This window comes from Delphinus delphis, chromosome 20 (genome assembly GCF_949987515.2).
Source record: "Delphinus delphis chromosome 20, mDelDel1.2, whole genome shotgun sequence".
NCBI lineage: Eukaryota > Metazoa > Chordata > Mammalia > Artiodactyla > Delphinidae > Delphinus > Delphinus delphis.
The window spans coordinates 48,987,654-49,012,044 of NC_082702.1; the positions used below are offsets into that span (position 1 = coordinate 48,987,654).

Sequence of the window (24,391 nt, forward strand, 5' to 3'; positions counted from 1 at the left end):
GCGTCTGGAGCCTGTGCTCCGCAACGGGAGAGGCCACAACAGTGAGAGGCCCGCGTACCGAGAAAAAAAAAAAAAAAACACGCAAAAGGAATCTTCTGTCATAGAAGTCATGATAACGATTGTTTTTGAACAGTGAGGCAATTACGTAATGAAGGGACACATAAGAAGGGCTGCAGGGATGCCGCTGATCCTCTACATTCGATCTAGTTACATGAGCGGCCACTTCACAAAATTTAAGTGAACTACATATTCATTATTCGTGCGTCTTTCTAAGTTACGCTGTTTCGATTTTTTTGTAAAGCAGAAATAGAAACGTTCTCTAAAGGAGGGAAGTGGTATGCAGGATTTCAGCATCACCTTGTAAATGGAATGGCAACATTTAGGCAAAAACTCGAGACTAAAGCTACATCGCCTGAAGCCCTGTCCTACTGACACAGGCAACAACAGAAAGTGGAGATAAGAGCTACATGCTGGAGTCACAAGGAACATTTAACGGGGACTGGCTTATTCCACAGAGAGTAACAAAAAACCGTTCACCTAAGCTGATATGACAGGATAAATAGCCCCACAGACATTCTGCCCTCAGTAGCTGACTCAACAGCCGAGGCTGACAGATTTACAATGGAGGACTGAATCCTCAGATCAAAAACTGTGTGCTCTGTTTAGGGCTTGATGACCTACAGTATACAGTGAAACCCTTAAATCAACACGTTTATGGCATTTACGGCAAAGCGCTCCGACGGGTCTTACTTGGTCAAACAAGCCTTGTCTTGAATCTGAGCTCAGCTAAAAGCTGGGCTATGAAAGGCAAGCATTTGCTACCAGGAGAGGAAGAATGCTCCACTTCTGTTCAACGACTTAATGGAAATCTTACTCGCACTTTGGGAGTAAAGGGGAAAAAATGGCATAAGTGTATAGAGCTGTACGTAATCTTTAAGACCTATCAGCGCTAGAAAAGACAATTGTTCAATGACTCCATAGTTCCTGTTTATGTTACCATAGCACAACTCTCAGTGTTTGTCTGGGTTGGATCTAAGTGGCTCACACAATACCACTTTCTTGAGGTACAATGACAGAGACCATATCACAGCCATTAAATATGAATGCTCTATAACAGTGTCTTTTAAACCATTTTGACTAAAAGCCATGTCTAAAAAATTAGCATACACACCCCACACATTTTATAACCTGACTCAGTGAAGGCACACATACATACCCACACTGCGAAATGTCATAAACTACCCTTCCTAGACACCAGTTAATCTGGTATTGTCTACTCTACCTTATTTTTACGCCACTCTGTAGTATTTCCTTTCTTACTAACGTTCATCGTAATACCGAAATTGATTCATGACCCACTAATTGATCCCAACCCCAAGTGTGAAAAAGATATTTCCTCTAAGGAATTATAATTTTTTCCCAAATGTGTGAGCCAGGCAACCTTTTTCTAAACTGAAATGTGACATATAACATTATATTAGTTTCAGGTATACGACATAATGATTTATGTATACATTGCAAAATGGTCACCGCAATAAATCTAGTTAACCTCCATCACCGCACACAGTTACATTTTTTCTTTTGTGATGAGATCTTTTAAAATTTACTCTTAGCAACATTCAAACATATGACATATATTATTAACTACAGTCAATCATGCTGTATATTCCATCCCCAGGCTATCATTTTTTCATTTCACCGATTCTCAAGATGTGGTGAGCGTGAGAATTATTGAAAGTGCCCATGCCAAGGACCCCCATCTCAGAGATTCTAACAGATCTCAAGTAGGGCCTAGGAATTTCAATTTCTAACAAGTACAGCAAACAATGCCTAGGCAAGTAAACTGAAGTTTGAGAAATGCTTCTCTAATCCCATCCCTCCAGTTTGAGATGAGGAAACCCAGGCTCAGAGAAGGGAAATGATTTGCACAAGGTCACAGAGTAGGTAATAAGAGTCCTGAGGCTAGAACCAAGTCTCTGGGCTCCCAGACCATCTCAGCAGGTGGCCAATGACCTTTCCCCTTATTTTAACCCCTATTCAGAGAGTGAAGAAAAAAACCTGCACATTAGCAAGTTGGAAGAGCAACTCAAACACCAGACGTTCGTCTTCAGGAATTAGCTAGAATCAAACCGAGGATTGAGTACAGGAAGCTGAGAGCATCTTCTTCCTCCCAGTTAATATGGCAACAGGATGTGTTCAGCAGAGTCAACCTTTCCAAAACCTTCCTTATTGCCCTCATACCTCAGAGTGTGGCCAGCAAGAGAATATCCTGGCCTTTCAGATACTCCCTGTTTACCTAGAACTTTTGGAAGACCCTCACATCACTTCAGATTGGCCCACTTACTCCAGCTGAAACCCCTATTTTCCTGCAAAGTGTCATTGAGGCATAAATATCCACTGCCTACCCGTTTTAGGTGATGAGCAGGAGAGATGAGTGTGGCAGTAAAGATTTACGGTGATGGAAGATGTCCACTGAGTATCGGGGGCTCCTGAAACACACCACCTATTCCCGTCTACCCCAAGGCACGTGCACTCACCGCCTCTCCTCATGGAGTTCGTTTCTCCAGCACGGTCACCACTGGCTCCTTCACATCTTTGGGTCTCCATGCAATTTTCAGTTCATCAGTGAGACCTTTCTTGACCACCGATAGGGAAGAACAAATGCCTCCTTCTCCAGCCTTCCATCCTGCCAGCATTCCCCATCTGCCTTACTCACTCTGTAGCACTTTGACCTTCTGACATACGATGTGTTCACTTGTTTGTTTTTTGTCCCATGAAGGCAGGGACTTCCTCTCTCTAGTCACTGCTCTATCTCCAGTACCTAGAATGCATCCTGGCAGACAGGGGGCACTCAAAAATTACACGTTCAACGATTAAGAGATACATGCTTGCCCTCTCCAGTGCATCCTGAGATGTGTTCTGCATGAAGAAGGTAAGACAACACAACTGTAAGAGGTAGGTGACCTTATCCACAGGTTGTTAATTAGGAAAATGAGAAGCACAGTGGAGCTAAGGTTGCTCAGCTCACATGTGGATGTGCTCAGATTCACACTGCAATCAGTCTAATACTAACGTCCCCTTTCAGGACCACGAGGCTATACTGCTTCCTGAACACCTCCTGGGTGGACCTGGTTGTCACTCAATACATATTTGATAACTGAGTGAAGTCATTTGGATATATATTTATTTATTTATATTAATTAATTAATTTTATTTATTTATTTTGGGCTGCGTTGGGTCTTTGTTGCTGCGCGTGGGCTTTCTCTAGTTGCGGCGAGCGGGGGCTACTCTTCCTTGCGGTGTGCAGGCTTCTCACTGTGGTGGCTTCTCTTGCTGTGGAGCACGGGCTCTAGGCGCACGGGCTTCAGTAGTTGTGGCACACGGGCTCAGAAGTTGTGGCTAGCAGGCTCCAGAGTGCCCACTTGGTAGTTGTGGCACACGGGCTTAGCTGCTCTGCAGCATGTGTGATCTTCCCGGACCAGGGCTCGAACCCGTGTCCCCTGCACTGGCAGGTGGATTCTTAACCACTGTGCCACCAGGGAAGCCCCTGGATATATTTTTAATACTTAAAATATTATTTGATTATATTACTCTATTATGAATGCAGAAAAACACTTGTATATGTTTATACTTGAATATATATATTTGAAGAAAGTGAGTGCTGGGCACTATAACAGATCGTTGAGATACAGTGACGAGAAAGAAGATTTTTAAGGCAGAGTTCACACTCTCAGGGACACTTGTCATCTAGCCCAGGAGACGGACGTTATTGTAATCATCACATTACTAAGTGTGAAAGCACAGCTGGTGTATGTTATGAGAAGAAGGGGTGTAAAGTCAACTTTGCCGAAGGACAGTGAAAAGACCCCGTGACAGTGAATTTTCTGTGTCAACTTGCCTCGGCCACAGGGTCCCAGACAGCTGGAGAAAAGTGATTCTGGGTGGGTTTGCCAGGGTGTTTCTAGAGGACATGAAGCTGTGAGTTACAGGAGACTGAGGAAAGCAGAAGGCCCTCCCCAATGTGGGTAGGCCTCAGTCAGTTCTTGCAGGCTGACCAAGGGAGGGCTTGCTCTCTCTGCCTGCCTGTCCTTGAGCTGGGACATCAGTTTTCTGCTTTCAGACTCAGACTGGAATTCACCCCATGGGCTCCCTGAGGTCTCAGCTGCCTAACTGCCAAATCTTGACTTCCAAGCCCTTATCATGCATGAGTCAATGCCTTACATATATACAATAATGCAGGAGTCAGTCCCTTAGTTATATATAATAATGCACCAGCCATTTCCTTACATATATATAATAATGCAAGAGTCAATTCCATATATATACATACACACGTAAATATAAAAACATACATACACACAATGTTATAATACATATTAAATATATGTATTAAATGTACTGTATATTAAATATATATATTAAATGTATTAATGTAGTATATATTAATTACTTTTCTGGCCTAAGGCAGGCAGGACTCAGCAAGGGCTAGACCCTCAGTACCAGGGTCAGGCAGCTTGAACTCTGCAGCTGGAGAAGCCAAGGCTGGGCCAGGGCCTGGAGAAACCCTTCCCTCTGCTGACGGCTCCCGCCTCTCTGTGGGAGCCGCTGGCTTCAGGGAGTCACACCGCCAGCCACAGAAATGGGCTCAGATATCCACTGGAGCAGAAATACAATGGGGTAACTACATTTTATGATACATTAAATATGATTCTAAATCAGATACAATGGGTTTTTGAATCGTCACTGAGCTGGATGACTTTGGCCACCGAACCCTCCGTAAGAGGGGGAACCTAATAAGAAATGTAACATTAACTTTTAATGTCCTGACCGTGAATCTTTTAATGCCAATTTTACTTTGGCTTCTAAATATGTTAATTAGTATAGCTAAGAAAGTTATAATGAAAACAAACTAGAAAGATGAGAGGAAATAAAGAGGTTTCCATTCAAAAGAGAGCAAACGTTAATTAAACTAGCAGGTTTGGACCAAGTATAATTAGAAGAAAATACATGTGTATATTCTGAAATTTTTCGAAACATAGTATCTTTCACTTATCTTCAAGAGAAATATTTAATTCAACATCTGTACTTTAAATCTGATTGTCGCCATCAGATTGCACAATTCTCTATGTAACTACGTAACGGTGAGGCGTCTCTGAGTCAAAGTTATCGACATGTCCACACCAGAGAGTATCTAAATAAAAACTGGAGCTGTTCTCCAAGTACTATTTGGAATTTTAGCCAACTAGTCAATGAAAAGGGAATCTTTCCTGACTGTTTGCTTTCACTGTCCAGGTTAGGAAACTTCAAGATAGGAGATGAATACACCTATCCGGTCCAATCCAGTAGCTGTTACCAGGCACTTGAAATGTAGCTGGTCTGAAATGAATGTGCAGTAACTGTAAAATGAACATTGGATTTTGAGGACCTGTGTGTAAAATATCTCATTAATAATTTTGGTATTGATTATATTTTGAAATAACATTTTTGATATACTGGATTAAATCAAATAAAATATCAACACAAATCTCACCCATTTTTTTACTTTCTTTTTAACGTGACTACTAGAAAATTTGTAATTACACACGTTGGCTCGCATTATATTCTATTGAACAGCACTGTGCCGGAGCAAAGAGGAGATGGAATTCTATGCATCATAAAAAGAAATAGAAGAATTCATGGGGTGAACAAAACCACTTCTGTTATCATCATTTCAAAAAAAAAAATCCCTGCAGACTAAAGTTAGGTCGATTAAAATAAACATCTTCAAAGACACAAATGAACGGCGTATGAACGCGGAACCACGTAATGCATAATAAGCATTCCTGCTTTACAATAACGGTCCACATGTCATCGTCCCAAGAAATCCATGAAAAGTGGTTTCAGAGTGTGAAGTCATCCTCTAAGCCAACCATGGAGGCCCCATCTCCCTCCAACTGCTCACTGACAGGCACGTAACGTGCTCACTTGTACTGGCTGTTTGAAACCCTTGTGCAGTCATGGTTGGCGGACACGGAGAGGTGTGTGGTAAAAAGACAACTGGCAGATAAAGTAGTGAATCAACAAGCTAGATGATGCATCCAAGATGCACTGTAAGGAACAAATACTGACAATTCTAGAGGCCGTCAGACTCTGTGCAGTGGGCGTCACACCCAAGAAATGCCGATCACGAAACGCGTAGGCAAGCTGCCCATTGCATTGACCCGTCGGCTACTCCATGCTGAATGCCTGGTTGCCGTAAGCTTATTTTCTCTGGGAGTCTAGGAGCTCTTCGTAGAAAGTGTCCAGAACTTGTTCATCCCTACCACAGTTAGGACTTTCATTGCAAAGGGAAAAAAGTTAAACTAGATTAATCCAAAAAATGGGGTGACGGTTTATGGTTCATACGAATGAAAAGGCCAACACACTTGAATTTCAGGCATAACTGGACATCAAGGCTGTGATGATTCTACTATCATCACAGATGATAGTAAAGATGGCTGTAAAGATGGCTGCAACTCTGGACTTACATTCCATCCTCTCTGCTTCCCCCAGGTGTCCCAGGCTCTGATCCTGTTACGTGTTCAACCCTGAACCAATCACTGTAGTCAAGGATAGCTGATGTTCTGACTGGTCACTATGGAAAATAAGTCACCTCCACCCAATTCCAAGGCACAGGTAAGGAAGGTAGGTCCCCAAGGAAAACTTCAATGTTTTTACCAGAAGACTGGGGAAACAGATGCTGGGCAGACAAAAAATTATAGGTGGCCACTGCTCTCTCTCAATCTCCATTATCTAACCTGCATATAAAAGATACACAATTGATGAGTTTTTCCAATGAATGCATGCGTGCGTAAGAAATACCCAATCCCTGATGTATGCCAAACATAGAAATGATGTATCTGTTTCTAAATTACCAGCATATTCATCACATACATTCACATAACAAACGTTAATCGCGTGTCTACTAGTGGCCAGGGATTATCCTAGCCACTGGAGACACAGCTGTGGAACAGCAGAGACAAAGCTCCAGTCTTCAAGGAACAGCTATTTAAGAGCGGAAGGCAGCCTATGCAAGGCAGTAAACAAGTCAGTCGGGTAGCATGCGTACAGAGTAGGAACAAAAATAAAGCAAGATCAGGGGAGGGAGAGTAACCGGGTGTCAGGGAGGAACTTTCTGCAATGATGACGTTTGCACAGAGAACTGAAGTGTCAGAAGAAGACAGGTGAGTATCTGGGGGAGGAGCAAAGCGCAATCACAGGAGTAGGGGGCTCTGGGGATGTTCAAAGGCCCCCACTCCTGTGGCTGCGCTTTGCTCCCTCCCTAGATATCAGAAGGGCTGGGGTGGAGTTTACGATGCGAGAAGATACAGGACCTCAGGCCAAAGGAGCCAGATCACACAGGGCCTTGTAGACCATGGTAAGAAATCTGGATTATATACTATGGGTAATGGAAAGCCATTAGCTGGTGGAGGAGAGGAAGGTGAAATCATCTGGCTACTTGAGAAAAACACCTCATAGGGACACAACGTAAGAGAATCATCAGATTGGAAGCTGCGGGGGGAATCCAGATTAGAGTGGCTTCGATCACAGTGGCGACAGTGAAGGTGGTAAGAAGTGGCTGGAATTGGGTATTGAATTGACCTGTGAGCAATGAAGTTTACACAGACGTGTGCATAAGATCACCTGGTATTTATATATCCTCATGGGCTAATGGGATCATTGAAATTGCCTGCCCATCGAATTAAAAATTAGTCTCATCACTTTATTTGTGCTCTCATGGTTCTTTAAACACACCTTAGCAATTATATTAATGTTGTTACACTGTCCTTATGTGTTTATATTCCCGTCCACAATACTCCCCACTCTCACGTTGGAATATCCTAAAATTTAAGAACCATATTATCATTTTTGTATTTCCACAGTCTATGATAGGACTGAGGCACATAGTAAGCTGGGAATAAATGTTTTGGGTTAGAAGGATGAGTAGATGGGTGGGAAAGAGGAAGGAATAGAGAGAAAAGAAAGAAGAAATGTCAGCAATTCATTACTGAGAACGGAGAATACAAGCCCCCAAGGGACCTTGACTTGGCTTCCCTGGTACATTTATAAAGAGGTTGAGTAATTTAAAGAATGTTGCAAATTACATAGGACCCATGTACTACTCACTCTTAGATGAAGGGTCTATTCAAAGAAGGGATGACAGAAATAGATTCAGCGATCAGGTCAGCTGGTGAGTCTATGACTATGAGGGAATTAGGTTTCTTACCCAGCATTCCAATTAAAACAGAGCTCTGTACCTCTCCAAACACCTCCAAGTACCTCGCCTCTCCAAGTACTAAGAGGTTAATATATAATAAGTTGCCCCACTCCATGCAGTAGATACAAAAATCGAATATACCTTTACAAGACTCCTAGGGTTGAACACACGATCACAAAACATAGAGGACATTCTCCCTTCATTCCCAGAACTGCCCACTGACCCCCGTCCTATAGATCAAGAGAACACACAGGGTATTTAACTCTTCTCTAAGCTCAGCTGCAAATCCAGAAACGAAATCCACATTTCTAACCTACATCCACATGGTCAGACTCCGTCCCGCACAAGAATACAAGAGTCAATTTTCTTATAAATATATCCCTGTGCCTTCAGAGATCCAGTTATTTTCAGCAGGCTGGATTGGCATACCGTGAAATTCAAAAGCAAATACACATCTTGCAATATACTTCCAGACGGTTTTCCTGCTGCCACCTAATCCACCTGCCAGTCCCCATATACCATCCCTCTCGATCTCCTGGGCTAAATTCCTCAAAAGCAGGTGAAGTACCTAAAATCATTATTCTTAATGGCATTGAGATCAACAACTATACGCTGAAAAAAATAAACTTACGTGAATGCATTCTATTAAAGAGGGCAGTTTGTGATTGTGTTGTATCAACTGTTCTCAGCTGGGCACAAAGATGTCCCCAGGGAACACCTGGCCATGTCTGGAAACACTTTTGGACACAGCCAGGGGGGTGTTACTGGCATCCAGTGGGTAGAGGTCTGTCCTACCATGCACAGCAAACTCCCCTCCCCCCGCCTCAATGGTGTCAATGGTGCCCTGAGAAACCGTGGGCTACACATCACAATTTCCTCCGCAGCTGTAAACAGTGAAATCGAAGGAGGCTTTTGCTGCTTCTCCTTGGACCTACTGTCCCACTTGCCCCACGAGGCAGCATGAGGGGCTGATGGATGATCTCAGATGACCGTGATTCTGCAAAGCGAAGGGACCGTGTGCTTGAGCCAGCTACAGAGCAAGCACTCTAGACGTTTTCTGCATTTGTTTTTTTATTGCTACAGAACAAATTACCACATAGTTAGCAGCTTAAAAATAACCCCTATTTATTAGCTCACAGTTCTGCAAGTCAGAAGTCTGGGCACAGTGTGACTGGGTTCTCTGCTCAGGGTTTCTGCCTGAGCCAGGCTGCATTCCTTTCTCTGGGAAAGAATCCACTTTCAAGTTCATTCAGATGGTTGGCACAGTTCAGTCCCTTCTAGTTATAGGACCAAGGCCCCGTTTCCTTGCTGGCCGTCAGCTAGAGGCCACCTGCATTCCTTGCCACGTGGCCCCCTCCACCTCCAAAGCCAGCAATGGAGAATTTTTCACATGTCAAATCCCCCTAGCTATGAAACTCTCTGCCTTTCCTGATTCTGTGTGATCACAGAATAGGTCAAACCTACCTGGACAATCTTCCTGTCCTAAGGTCAAGTGATGTGAAGCCTTCATTACATCTGCAAAACCCCTTCCCAGCAGCACCTAAATTAGCAGTTGATTGAATCACTGGGAGAAGGTGTGCATATACCAGAGGCTGGGAAGCTTGGGGGCCAATTTAGAATTCTACTCCCACAATTTTTATATGTTATCATTATCTCATTTAATTCTCAAGGTAACCCTTTTGAAACAGGAAGGAAGGGGGCAGGGCACAACCTCTAAAAGCATGACATAGCCCTTGAGGATACAACATAAATTGGTTAGAACCAACTAGGTTCAAGATGGCAGAAGTTTCGACTTCCAATTGAGCCTCATTATGTGCTCACTGTAATACATTAGCATATGCAAAGGACACACCCACAGGCGCCATGACAGTTCCGAGGCTGACCATAAAAGGCCAAAAAGTGGGCGTGGCCCAATTCCTGGAAATCTCTGCCTCTTCTTCAAGATAGCTGGAATAATCCTCCCACTCATTAGCCTATGAAATTACCCAGCCCATAAAAACTAACCAATCCATATTTCGGGGACTCTCGCCTTCTCAGATGTCTCACACTCTGCCTGTGGAGTGTTTCTCCCAGGGCCGTTCTCGCCTCTTGAGATGGACAACATTCTGTCTACGGAATGTGTATCTCTCTAACTAAATCCACTTCTTACCTATGACTTTGTCTCACTGAATTCTTTCTGCAATTAGAGAAAGAACGGGAGCTTCATTAAGTCCTGAGACCAGGTGTGTGATCTCAATTAAAAGACAGTGGGTTCAAGTCCCAGTGTCGGTTTTGGCTGGGTTCAAGTCCCAACCTTAGGTGTACGGTTTCACTTTGAAGGTTGTTTTTGTTTTTTTTTTTTAATCTCTGCTTTACAGTCAGGGAAACTAGATTCTCAGATAATTTGATAATGTCCCAAAGCTGGGTGAAGGATACATGGGAACTCTCTCTATTATCTTTGCAACTGTTTGTGAGTCTAAAACTATTTCAAAATAAAACATCTGGACTTCCCTGGTGGTGAAGCGGTTAAGAATCCGCCTGCCAATGCAGGGGACATGGATTTGAGCCCTGGTCCGGGAAGATCCCACATGCCGCGGAGCAACTAAGCCTGTGTGCCACAACTACTGAGCCCACACGCCACAACTACTGAAGCCCGCACACTGAGAGCCCGTGCTCCACAACAAGAGAAGCCACCACAATGAGAAGCCGGCGCACCACAACGAAGGGTAGCCCCGCTCGCTGCAACTAGAGAAAAGCCCATGCGCAGCAACAAAGAGCCAACGCAGCCAAAAATAAATTAATTAATTAAAAATAAAATGTCTTTAAAAAGAATAATTTCACCAAGATCACGTAACTCTTAAGTGAAAGAGATGAACTTCTAAAACTCCCATGCATTTTAACGTACCATCCTGCCTTCTTAAGTTACTGCACAAGGCATTTCTAAGGTGACAGCATCTCTAAAGCCCCTGAGGACATTTCTCTAGAGCAGGGGTCCTCAAACTTGACTGCACATTAGAATCAACTGGGGAGTCTTTTAAAAACACAGATACCTGGGCCTCATCCTCATTCTGCTTTCATTGGCCTGGGGGAGGCTCTGGGCATCTACATTTTTTTAAAGCTCTCTAGGCTGAGACTCACTGATCTAGATATTATTTTATCGTAAATGACAGTGCTAAATATAATATATATAAATATATATATAAATATATATAAATTAGACAGAAATTAGCATTTGCTTTATGCACAAAAGAAATCTTTTAAAGGGACTGGAATTCATCTTACTTCAGAGCCTTTTACAGGAAAACAATGACTGTAAAACCTGAGATAAGACTAAGCCTTAGGAAAACACATTAGCATATTTAAAGAGTGAGAACGCTTTTCAGTAACATTTTCTTTCAGCCACATCTCTGTGCTGCCTACAACAGACCTCAACTCGACAATCAAGGTAGAAATAAAAATTGCGTTCATTATTTATCGACAGAGAAATTCATCTGGGGTAACTCTTCATTCGCCTCCTCGAAGTGACAAAGGAAAATATGAAAGGGAGCTGAGGAATTGTAAAGTCACAGAATGAACCCACAGACACTCAAGCAGCACTCGGCTGTGGGAGAACTCAGTAAATAATGAGAGAGATAATCTCCTTTGACTAGCTTATCTCAATCCCTTTCAAGTGCCGGTTCTAAAGGAGGGTGTGCACATAGCCGGCTTCTAGTAAATTAGTGATGTGCACTTTATAATTTATATTAGAAAGCATGCCCCCTTGACTTGTGGTGGTAATAAGGGCAGATAAGATATTTCAAAGCTCAGTGGCATGAATAAGCAATCAAAAGAATTCAGCTGAACATGAAATCCTTCCATACATCAAAGGCATCCCTTCAGGAGAGGTGAGCGTGCAGTCCAGACAGAACGCTCTCACCAGACTTGTATTATGGTATTTGAGTGTACGGGGCCCTGTAACTGGATAGAAAAACCGTGGGAACGCGCTTCCATGGGAATAACTTGATCTAACTGAGGAGGAACTCCTGGGTTTGTGGACAGAGATGTGTAGGAAAGCCAGGCAAATATTTTGGGTCAGGAGAGCCTTCATGTGCACTGTTAACATTAGGCCTGTTTATACTTGGACTTCAGGAATTAATCAGTACCATTTTCCCTTAAATTGTTTATTGTTGATGGTGGGAAACCATGCAATTTTACCAGCACACATGCTCCCCTGGAGAGAACTGGTTTTCTAAGCCACTGTCTTAGGCTCATGGAAAACAAAGAATGAAGTGAGTTCTCAGTAACTCTGCGAGTTATACAACCAAGGTGATAGTGATATTGGGTGGATAATGTCAGTATCAGCAAGTCAATCTCTGGCCATAGCTTACATCCCATATGCGTTTGGCATCTCAGCTTTTCATAAAGTAGGTCTTTCTGTCTCTCTCTCTCATAAAATATACAATTGCGTGCAACTAAGAAGACCCATATACAGGGAGATCAGCTCAATGCTTTGTGACGACCTAGAGGGGTGGGATAGGGAGGGTGGGAGGGAGAAGCAAGAGGGAGGGGATATGGGGATATATGTATACATACAGCTGCTTCACTCTGTTGTAAAGCAGAAACTAACACGACATTGTAAAGCAATTATACTCCAATAAAGATGTTATAAAAATAACCCCCCCCCCCCGCCCGTCACACACACAAAGAAGACTCATATATATGCATGCTCTTCCAGCAACAGCAAAAAAAAAAACTGGAAACAAATATATTAACCGGAAGGGAATGATTACATATAGAGCAGTTAAAAGAATAAGATAGATGCTTACGTCGTGATAAGGAACTCCAAGATACACATTATTTTTAAGGACTTCTCCACCAAAAAAAAAGCGCTTCAGAAATAGTACTGGCTAACACAATTTACGTACATCCTAAGGGCACACACACAACAGAAAGAATCAACTCTGGCTTCAAAAAGAGCTTCAAACTGACAGGTAACTGGGGAGCTCTTGGCTTGCGGTACATGATCCCAGACCTCCTTCTGTGCGTTAATTCACACGCCAATACAGAAACCAAAACACGATTTAGTCTTGTTTGGACACACAGATGGTTTGACTGTGGCCCTGTGAGGCTTACTGACAGGTGAGAGAGCAAATGCAGCCCAGAGCCCCACCCACTTGTTCTCACGCATGATATAGGTTACAACTGCGGAGTTACTGCTCTGTAAGTCACACGAGATACCCAGGCACCCAGTGAAACGTCTGAATCATGTCTGGAATTCGGGTGGTCCTGCATGCAGAAGGGCAAGATAGAAGAGAAAAGAGAGCTGAAAGACTGATAGAAAGACGGAAGTGATTATGTCATTGGGTAGCTTGGGTCCAGCCTTCTGAAAGCTAGTCATCTAGTACAAGGTGGGGGAGGGGAAGAAGGAAAGAGGAGGAAGGGGGGAGGGAGGAGAGGGAGGGGAAGGGGGAGGGGGAGGGAGGGGAGGGGGAGAGGGGGAGAGGGAGGGGGAGAGGGGGAGGGAGGGGGGAGAGGGGGAGGGAGGGGGGAGAGGGGGAGGGAGGGGGGAGAGGGGGAGGGAGGGGGGAGAGAGAGAAGAAAGTTTATCCCAGAGCCAAAAAATATATTTTCTTATGCTTAACCAAGTCCAAGGTGGAGTTGTTCTAATACTTGCCACTGAGAAGTCCTATAATATAGAAACAAGAACCATCTGTACACCTGGATTCACATTAGCCACCCCTACCTGCCCCTGCTTAGTACACACAGTGCCTAACGCTAGTCAGAGCATCAATGACCACACTTACAAGGTGTGATGCGTTCCAAAAGCAAAAACAATTCTCCAAAAGCATGTTCCACTAGTCTTCTATCTCCCCGGAGAAGGTTCTTTGCGGACTTCTTTAGGACAATGATTCACAGGCCCCAGTGCCCCCGGAACCATCTGTGAAGCTTTTCTTTCCTTTATTCAAGTGGACACACAGGCTCTACCTAGTACCTACTGAATGTTCAGAAGCGGAGCCTAAATATATATAGTTTTTTCCCCTCCAAAGTGCCCAAGTCTTTTTCAAGCGTATGGGAGAAAAAAAATTGCTACTTTAGACCTTGAATAGCAATATGCCGACTGGTGGTTAAATATCGTTAAGGCCTCCATCTGTGTCTTAGCTGAATCGTCCTCTCCACGGCACCAGTTTTGTTTTTTTGTTTGTTTGTTTGTTTTTGCGGTACGCCGGGCCCTCACTGCTGTGGCCTCTCCCGTTGAAGAGCACAGGCTCCGGACGCGCAGGCTCAGCGGCCATGGCTCACGGGCGCAGCCGCTCCGCGGCACGTGGGATCTTCCCGGACCGGGGCACGAACCCGTGTCCCCCGCATCGGTAGGCGGACTCTCAACCGCTGCGCCACCAGGGAAGCCCATGGCGCCAGTTTTAATAATTCAATACATGCTCAATCAATATAAACTGTTATTAAGATCCAGACTAAAACTTTACCGTCTGTGGGTGGTAAGGTGGATTGGCATTAGCCAATTCTGCTACGATAATACCAATTACTACTTGATATATTATCACACTATCAATGTTATTACTATGTGCCAGGCACTGTTTTTTAGCATTGTACAGGGACCATTTTTGTTTCAATTAAGCATCCATAAACCTGAGGGAGGAACTACTGTTATCCTCATCTGGCCAGTGAAGAAATTAAGCCCAGAGAGGGTAAATAATCTGACCTGGGTCACACAGTAAAGCATTACACTACATTACCTGTAATTACACTACATTACCTGCAGTGTAGCATTACATTACACTGCCCTGCTTTATCTTATGCACCTTGATCCCCATCTTTATCGATTTCTTTGCTCCTTCCTCTTTGATTCTTTATCTTCCTCTCATTTTATGTCTTCACAGTTGATCAAGTAGTGGTTACCTTCCCCCACAAAACCCCCAGGACTCTCACCAGGACGACTGCCAACATCCAAGGGCTCATTTCCTGTTCTGACTAGCTCGAAAAGGCTCCAGGGCAGGAGCTTCAATTACCGTTTCCTTCCTAGACCCTCTCAGAGACCAAAGTCAAGAATAATCAAGGAACTACCATATGACACAGCAATTCCACTCCTGGGTCTGTATCTGAAAGCAACAACAGTAATGCAAAAAGATACACGCACCCCCAGCGCTCACGGCAGCATGATTTACAATTGCCAAGATACGGAAGCAACCTCAATGTACATCAACAGGTGAATGGATAAAGAAGATGTGTGTGTGTGTGTGTGTGTATCTACACACACACACACACACACACACACACACACAATGGAATACTACTGAAAAAGAGTGGAATTGTGCCATTTGCAGCAACATGGATGGACTTGGAGGGTATTATGCTAAGTGAAGTAAGTCAGACAGAGAAGGACAAATACTGTATGGTATCACTTACACAGGGAATCTAAAAACTACAACAAACTAGTGAATATAACGGAAAGAAGTAAACTCTCACAGATACAGAGAACAAACTAGTGGTTACCAGTGGGGAGAGAAAAGGAGGAGGGGCAATATAAGGGTAGGAGAGTAAGAGGTACAAACTATTACATATAAAATAAGCCACAAGGATATATTGTATAACATGGGGAATACAGCCAATATTTTATAATAATTATAAATGGAGTATGACCCTTAAAAATCGTGCATCACTATACTGAACATCTGTAACTTTATAATATTGTATACCAACTATAACTCAATAAAAAAACAAACAACAATGAAAAGAATAATCGAGGAGAGAGTTCATTCGCAGCTCGTCACAATCCTGAGCGAGGGAGTTACCATTGCCCATTTCTCATCTCTTTACAGATGAGAAAACTGAGGTGCAGAGCCCAAGATTCACAATTCTGGCCTTTGGGGAGACTGAGCTTCAGTGGCCATCCTCTAACAGGCAGAGAGCATGGGGAGAAAGGATCAGCCTTTCACCCTCCCATGAGAGCACCCTTCAAATCAGCCTGGGGGTCCCGCTCTCTGGCAAGAACCCTGGTGGGTTTTTTTGTTTGTTTTTTGTTCAATGAAACCTAGATATGCTTTATTAGGATGAAAGAACTTTACATTTGTTTTAAATATCAAAATAACACAAAGAAGTAGTTCAATACACAACACCCTTCCTAGTCTTCACAGAGAACTGAATTTTTCTAGAGAGACACTGGTACTCAGGAAACACGACACAGTCAAAATAGCTATAAAACTCACAAGATACTTTACACAGTTGCCAAAATGATGAATCTTGATATTTTAGATTTTTCTTTGTAATTGTTTTTAAAAGTCTTTACTGATTAAAAACAAAACTCAGGATTGGAGACTGAAAGCTAAGTTCAAAGGCATTTCCACTTTAGTGTGCATCATAAATTCCATCATCAGAACACCTTGGCAATTTTTTTAAAAAAAAAGACTGCCTGGCATTTTGCTAAAAGTGTTGTTATGAGCAAATAATCATCTTCACACATCATGTCTGAAAGGAGCATACAGGAAAGAGGAAAAAAAAAATCTTTTTACCCTTGATGAAACAAGGCATAACCTAAGAAAACATCTCTGATTTGGGTCAGCCTGTGTCCAAAACTTGTAAATAGAACCCAGTCTAATCCTTAACCTCACGTGATCCTGTCAAGTGACCAAAAAGTGCCAAGGGGGTGTGTGTCACGCAGCAAACCTCTGCTGGTTAACGAGGCCCCACAAAGCAGGAGAGCCTGCGTTCTTTCTGCCTGTCTGGACTAAGGTCATTTAACTTCAGCCCTTTTATGAATGGAAATCTTTCTAAAGACTACCGGGCAGCCAGCGACCAGCAACAGACAACTCAATGGCGGAGCTTTCTGAGTCATAAAATACTTCTGAAAAACAAGGAGATCAAAGTGTTCCCCTACTGCCTATTGAAACCAACTGCTACCAAAGCTCCTTTCAGGGACCTAGGCTCTCCGGAGAACAGGTCCCTGCCGTCAGAGTCCGAAAAGGCCACCACTAAGAAAGAGACAATGGGGACATTAGGGCAGCCAGCCATGGAAGAGAAACACCACTTATGGTTTAATTGTTGAAGACAAAGCAAAAGGAAAGGAAGGAAAACCAAGGGACAGAATTGGACGGTGCATCGGCAGTCAAGGCTGGAGGGATTTCGTGGTACATATTCCACTCTGAGCCCCTGATGTGATGCTGAGGCTGGATCCTAATCAGAGACTGGACAGAAGATGCCAAAGGGACAGCACAGCTCTCTACCACTCCCGCCAGCTGGGCCCCCTGCTGAGGGGATTAATCAGAGGCAAAGCACCCACGTATCACAGATCTGGGCACAAATGCTACAGGGGTGGCATTTTTGCATGCCTCTTGCTTTGATCTTCACATTGGAGCTGAGTGTCCAGAGTTTAAGCAAGAGGTGCGTTTTCCCAACTGGAAGACGTACGCGGTAGCTGGATTCATCTGGTACCAATAAAGTACAAATAATCTCAGACCTAAGAATTGTTCTTTCGTGGTGAACCATGGAACCCTGGGCAAGTTGTGGACGGAAGCATGGCTTAAAAGAGGGGATGGGGAAGCAGTCGAATTAGTATCAAAATTCCCCCGCTTGGAGCTTCCCAAGGCACATTAGAAGGTGAGAAATGTATTAGAGCAAAGACATTTGCTTAATAAGAGTTTCCCGAATCTTATCGGCATATATGACCATGATACCACTTCTAGGGTCATAAAACCCTTTTATGGCTGGAATACCTCTGAGTTAGAAATCAATACATAATATCATAGTACCTCTTTGGGGAATTAGTGCTTTGGTGATTTTCTTGTCACTACCAGACTATGAAGAGAGGTTCCTTGAAAAAAAGTTTCCACAGTCAAATAAGTTAGGGAAACTTTTTAAACAGTTAAGCAAATGTCTTTAACATAGGACATTTCTGAGTTGTTAACACCCTAATCTAAAACCATACTCCATGAACCCTTTGTTCCAGGGCTCTGCTGCATCACAGCCTGGTTCAAAATAAAATAGCATTTCTCGGTCTAACATCACCACTCCATTGCTCCCTTAGAATGAAATCCAGTGACACGAAATACAGCATCCACCTTGCCTGCAGCTTCTTCCACCCTGTGCCCTGAACAGTGCCTGACATAACAGAAGCCCATCGATACCTGAATGACAGTCATTCAATGTTATCTTTCCGGTCAGTTCTCCAAATGTGACATTTCTACTAAGTTGCAGAAATGGGCTCAGTCTGTCAAACCAACAGCAATTAAGAAAACAAAACTTGCCTCTATGTCCAATGTCTTAATCCAATGGTTCTCTAACGTTAATACGTATTAGAATCACTTGGAGAATTAAAAATACGTACTCCTGGGCCCAGCCTCCCTGACCTTCTGTTGTATGTAGAGATATTGACATTTTCAACACCTCAAGTTAAGCTAATCCTGCTGACCACACTCTGAAAATTACCGTCTTCCCGAAAAAGGAATGCCGAGGTAGAAAAATTGGGGGCAAGAGGGTCTTTGAGATCTCCTAGTATGTAGGAAGAAAGACAAAGGTTTGTCCTAGCATCCCAGACAACGAAATTAAGAAATACAGGTGAAAGTCATAAGGAGGCAGGTTGTATATAGTTCAACATCAAGATGAAGGGTCTCCTGACAATGGCATAGGCTTCCTGGATGTAATGACAGTTTCATCAACATGGTGATCAAGGAGATGCTGGGTATGGTCAAAAGAACGTGCATGGCAGAGAGTGATTAGATTGGGCTCATCTGCAACCCTGAGATTCTGGGACAAAGTTCTGCAAACCTACATAACCTTCACAGGGTGTAAGGCAGCCAGGCATAGGGGGCAGTGGTGAGCTGAAGAGAGCTTGTTCCTGTTGAAAGGCATTCAAAATTTAAAAAATTTAAAAGCAGGGGTTTCCCTGGTGGCGCAGTGGTTGAGAGTCTGCCTGCCGATGCAGGGGACACGGGTTCGTGCCCCGGTCCGGGAGGATCCCACATGCCGCGGAGCGGCTGGGCCCGTGAGCCATGGCTGCTGGGCCTGCGTGCCGGAGCCTGTGCTCCGCAGCGGGAGGGGCCGGAGGCCCGCATACAGCAAACAAACAAACAAACAAACAAAAACTTAAAAGCTTTTGCACAGCAAAGGATACCATAAACAAGACGAAAAGACAACCCTCAGAATGGGAGAAAATATTTGCAAACAAAGCAACTGACAAAGGATTAATCTCCAAAATATACAAGCAGCTCATGCAGCTCAATATCAAAAAAACAAACAACCCAATCCCAAAATGGGCAGAAGACCTAAACAGACCTTTCTCCAAAGAAGACACACAGATGGCCAACAAACACATGAAAAGATGTTCAACATCATTAATCATTAGAGAAATGCACATCAAAACTACAATGAGGTATCATCTCACACTGGTCAGAATGGCCATCATCAAAAAATCTACAAACAATAAATGCTGGATAGGGTGTGGAGAAAAGGGAACTCTTGGTGGGAATGTAAATTGACACAGCCACTATGGAGAACAGTTTGGAGGTTCCTTAAAAAACTAAAAATAGAACTACCATACGACCCAGCAATCCCACTACTGGGCATATACCCTGAGAAAACCGTAATTCAAAAAGACACGTGCAACCCCAATGTTCATAGCAGCACTATTTACAATAGCCAGGTCACGGAGGCAACCTAAATGTCTGTCAACAGAGGAATGGATAAAGAAGACGTGGTGCATATATACAATGGAATATTACTCAGCCATAAAAAGGAACGGAATCGGGTCATGTGTAGAGACGTGGATGGATCTAGAGACTGTCATACAGAGTGAAGTCAGAAAGAGAAAAACAAATGTTGTATAATAATGCATATATGCGGAATCTAGAAAAATCTTATAGATGACCTAATTTGCCAAGCAGAAATAGAGACACAGACGTAGGGAACAAATGTACAGATACCAAGGGGGAAAGGAGACGGGTGGGAGGAATTGGGAGATTGGGATTGACACATGTACACTATTGATACTATGTATAAAATAGACAACTGAGGGGAACCTACTGCAGAGCACAGGGAACTCTACTTAATGCACGGTGGTGTCCTAAATTGGAGGAAAATCCAAAAGGGACGGGATATATGTATACGTATGGCTGATTCATTTCGCTGTGCAGTAGAAGCTAACGTAACATTGTAAAGCAACTATACTCCAAAAAAAATTTTAAAGGACACCCCCTCCAGACATAACGGTAGGCAGATTCACTCGTGGAAGTTTGCAACTCCTGTTTAATGGATTATTCCAAGTAAATAACTGCCTACTTAACTCCTGAATAAAATGAGACCCATCGTGTGTGGGGGGTACATTTTAAGAGACTATTTCGAGTATAGTTTAATTCTGAATTACTGAATTCCCTGCCGGAGAAATCCTAACCGGAATATGTATGTATGCAAATATATTTCACTATTAGAACCCCTCCACCCTCTCTCGCTCGCTCTTGGAGTTTCCCTACCAAGTCAAGTTAATGGTTAGCTTTCCTGTCAGTACTCTATTATCTAAAGGGGACTTCTCACTTTTTTAATACACACTGATGCACACTAGGAAATTGCTAGAACCTTGAAAGTCACTCTGATGCCAGTTGCCAGCCCCCGTCTCGGGGAAACACCAATGGAGGCACTTCAGGTGAAAGAAGATTCATCTCAGTCTCCTTCACCTCATGTCAGTTTCTGTATTTGTGCCGGAAGAGTCGTTCACCTCTTCTGGCTTGTGAACTCTGACACGCGTGTAAGAGACCTGCCCGTCCACCAAGCATGTTAGAGACCTGCCCATCTCCTGAAGCCTTGAATTATTCTATTCTGAATGCATTACAGCACTTGCTAATTCACTTTAGGAACCCCCTGTCTGACCAAAGAAGGTGAGCAGTGTTCATGGGTTCTGGGTAGCTAGAAGGAAAGATTCTTCCTCCTGGAGTGATGATTTTCCTCCATCCCCATCTCTCAATGGGCCTAGAGAAGAGATTCTTCAATGTGGCGCCTCAAGTGATTTCCCAGAGTTCACTATTGCTATTCAACAGTGTTTCATATGCAGGTCCATGCATCGTTAGAGATGCAAAGCCATGATATCAAAGATGCTAAGTTGGCAAAGGTGTTTTTGCTCAGAAGCCTTGTTTCTCTTCACAAAGAAAGGAAAAAGCACCACAGTTTGGGCTGAAAACATATACAGGAGTCCTCCACTTTCGCAAGTTTGCTTTATGTCACTTTGCTTTTATGAAAAACGCAATTAGCACCTGGTTTTTGCTAACCGAAAGAAATACGAAGAGGATTTTCGTTTTTATGGGGAAAAAAAACAAAGCAAAATAGCGATCAGCGTGGTCAGTGTTTGTTGGTTGGTTTTGCAGCTAACCCTTATACAGGCAGCGCTCACCCTAAGCAGGGAGAGCGGCACCGCCCAGCTCCTTCCCCAGGAACTGCACTAAGAATCTCTGCAACAAGCCACTGTCGCTCTGAACTACGTCTGTGAGCACTTGTGCTTTATGTCCATTTATTTTGTGCATTCATTGCCAAGATGTGTCCTAAGGTAATTGCTTCTTTGCTTTTGTCGTTTTGGCTTACGAAAGACTTCATAGGGACACTCTATTTTCAGATAACAGGGAAAACCTGTATAATACTTCTTGTCCATATATGATATCACAAAAGAGGGTATACAAGTGGCCAGTAGGCATAAGAAAGGATACTCAACTTCATTAACCATCAGAACAATGCAAACCAAACCCACTGTGTGATACTGCTTCACATCCATCAATGGGACTGGCAAAAATGGGAAAGACAGACAACAGCCAAGTGTTGATGAGAATGTGGAGCAACCGGAACTCTTACCCACTGCTGATGGCCGTGTAAATCAGTGCAACCACTCTGAAAAGCCATTTGGCTGAATCTAGGAAAAGAGCGGTAAGTGCAGTTCCTGGGGCAGGAGCTGGGCGGTGCCGCTCTCCCTGCTTAGGGTGAGCGCTGCCTGTATAAGGGTTAGCCGCAAAACCAACAAACGAACACTGACCACACTGCTCGCTATTTTGCTTTAGGGAAAACATATATATTAACCTATGACCCAGCAACTTCAGTCTTTGGTATGTTTCCAACAGAATGTGTCCATAAGCTCACCCAAAGGCATAGACGAGAATGTTTAGTATTCCTCCTCCTAACAGCCCCAAACTGGAAACAATTTAAATGCCACCAACAATTAGATGGAAACAATGTAGAATATTCATACAGAGGAATTATTGTATGACCCTCTCTTAGGTAAAAAATTTTTAAATAGGCGAACTTAAGCTATGTGACAAATTAGGACAGTGGTTACTTCTGGTGGACAGTCACTGGAAGGGGATGTGGGGTAGGGGTCTTCTGGGACACTGGTAATGTCCTGTTTGATCTGGTTGTGGGTTACAGCGGTGTGAACTTTGTAAAAATTCATTAGGCTGTACTCCACGATTTTTGCATTCTTCTGTGTATACATTTTTGCACTTTTCTGTATATACATTATACCTCAATAGAAGTTACAGACGTTAATACAGAGCAGTGTCTCAGCTTCTCATTTGTGGCTCTGTCCTCTTCCTTGTTTTATTTTTCTTATTGTTTGATTGAGGATGGCTGTGTCTGTATTTTGCTGCTGTTCGGCAGGGACTTGGGGAGGTGGGTAATGCAAGGGGGATAAGCTTGATCCTCTCCCTACCCCATGCCCCATGGGCCCAAACAATTGGATAATTGGACTCAGATGCCTAGAGATGGCCGTGGTCTTAGAACTAATTTCACATGGCTCAGGAGAGGAAACTGAGGCCTACAGAACTAAAGTTAATTAAGTATATGTGGCTGGCTTGTTGAAAAGTAGGAACAGATTGTGAGTTTCATGATTTCAATTTATAACAGCCTTATAAAAAAGAATGAAATGCTATTTGCAGCAACATGGATGGCCCTAGAGATGATCATACTAAGTGAAGTAAGTCAGACAGAGAAAGACAAATATCATATGATTTTGCTTATATGTGGAATCTAAAAAAATGATACAAATGAACTTATTTACAAACAAGAAACAGACTCACGGACTTTGAAAACAAACTTATGGTTGCCAAAGTGGAAAGGTGGGGGGGAGGGATAAATTAGGAGCTTGGGATTAACATATACACATTACTATATATAAAATAGATAATCAACAAGGACCTACTGTATAGCACAGGGAACCCTACTCAATATTCAGTAATAACCTATATGGGAAAAGAATCTGAAAAAGAATGCATATATGTGTACGTATATGTATAACTCAGTCACTTTGCTGTACACCTGAAACTAACACAACATTGTAAATCAACTACAGTCCAATATAAAATAAAAATTGAATTTAAAAGATAAAAACAAACAAAAATCAGATTGGTACGCGAAGAAAAAAATTATATCGGCCTTATACACGGGCAGATGTGGTTCCCAATGACTTCTTTCACCTTCAGCCCAAAGATGGAACTTTTAAATTTGCCTCATTCTTTGTGTTAAGTGGTCATTCTCTGTTCAAAAGTGAATCTCCTTCTGAGGAGAAACAACCTAACATCTATGAATATGGGATAATTGGTCAGATTTCCTATCACTCACAGAAAGTGGAATATTGAGCTCATTAACCACGGGGAGACTAAGCGCCTTCCAAGAGCTGCTGTAGCACTTTCCATGTAGGAAGTCACTTTATCCCCACGGTGCTGTAAACCCTCTTGTTATTCCCATTGTAGAGAGAGAGAGACACTAAGACACAGAGAGATTCATAACTTGCCCAAGGTCCTACTAGTAAGGGCTGCTATGAAAGATGAACTTGGACAGACTACTCTTCACCACTGGGTTATCTGGAATGGGATAGTTTAAGCCACTGTGATGGAGGGCCTAACCTCCTTCTGAAGACATAAGGATACTGGAATAGATAGAAGAGAGGGAAAAGAGGGGGACGTTCCCAAACAAGCAGTAGACTCATGACAACCAAACCAACCAAACAACAAAAACAAGATATATTCACGTGTGTGTGGGCTGCCTAGGTGCGTGTAACTATCTTAGAACATATAGGTCACTAGTAAGCCATATTGCTCATTTAAACAGATCCAGCTTAGCCAGGAATTGTTAAATCTTTGCTTCACTCTATAGTTTAAAGACCATACGAAAAAATATCGTAACTCTGGTTGTGATAAAAGATTTTAACTACACGTCAAG

The 24,391-nt window shown here is 43.1% G+C and overlaps 1 protein-coding gene across 3 annotated transcripts in view; it reads right to left on the minus strand.

The window, feature by feature from the left end:
- ADAMTS18 (ADAM metallopeptidase with thrombospondin type 1 motif 18) overlaps positions 1-24,391 on the minus strand; it is a 174,657-nt gene that overhangs the window by 145,463 nt on the left and 4,803 nt on the right. The gene's annotated exons all lie outside the window — the stretch shown is intronic.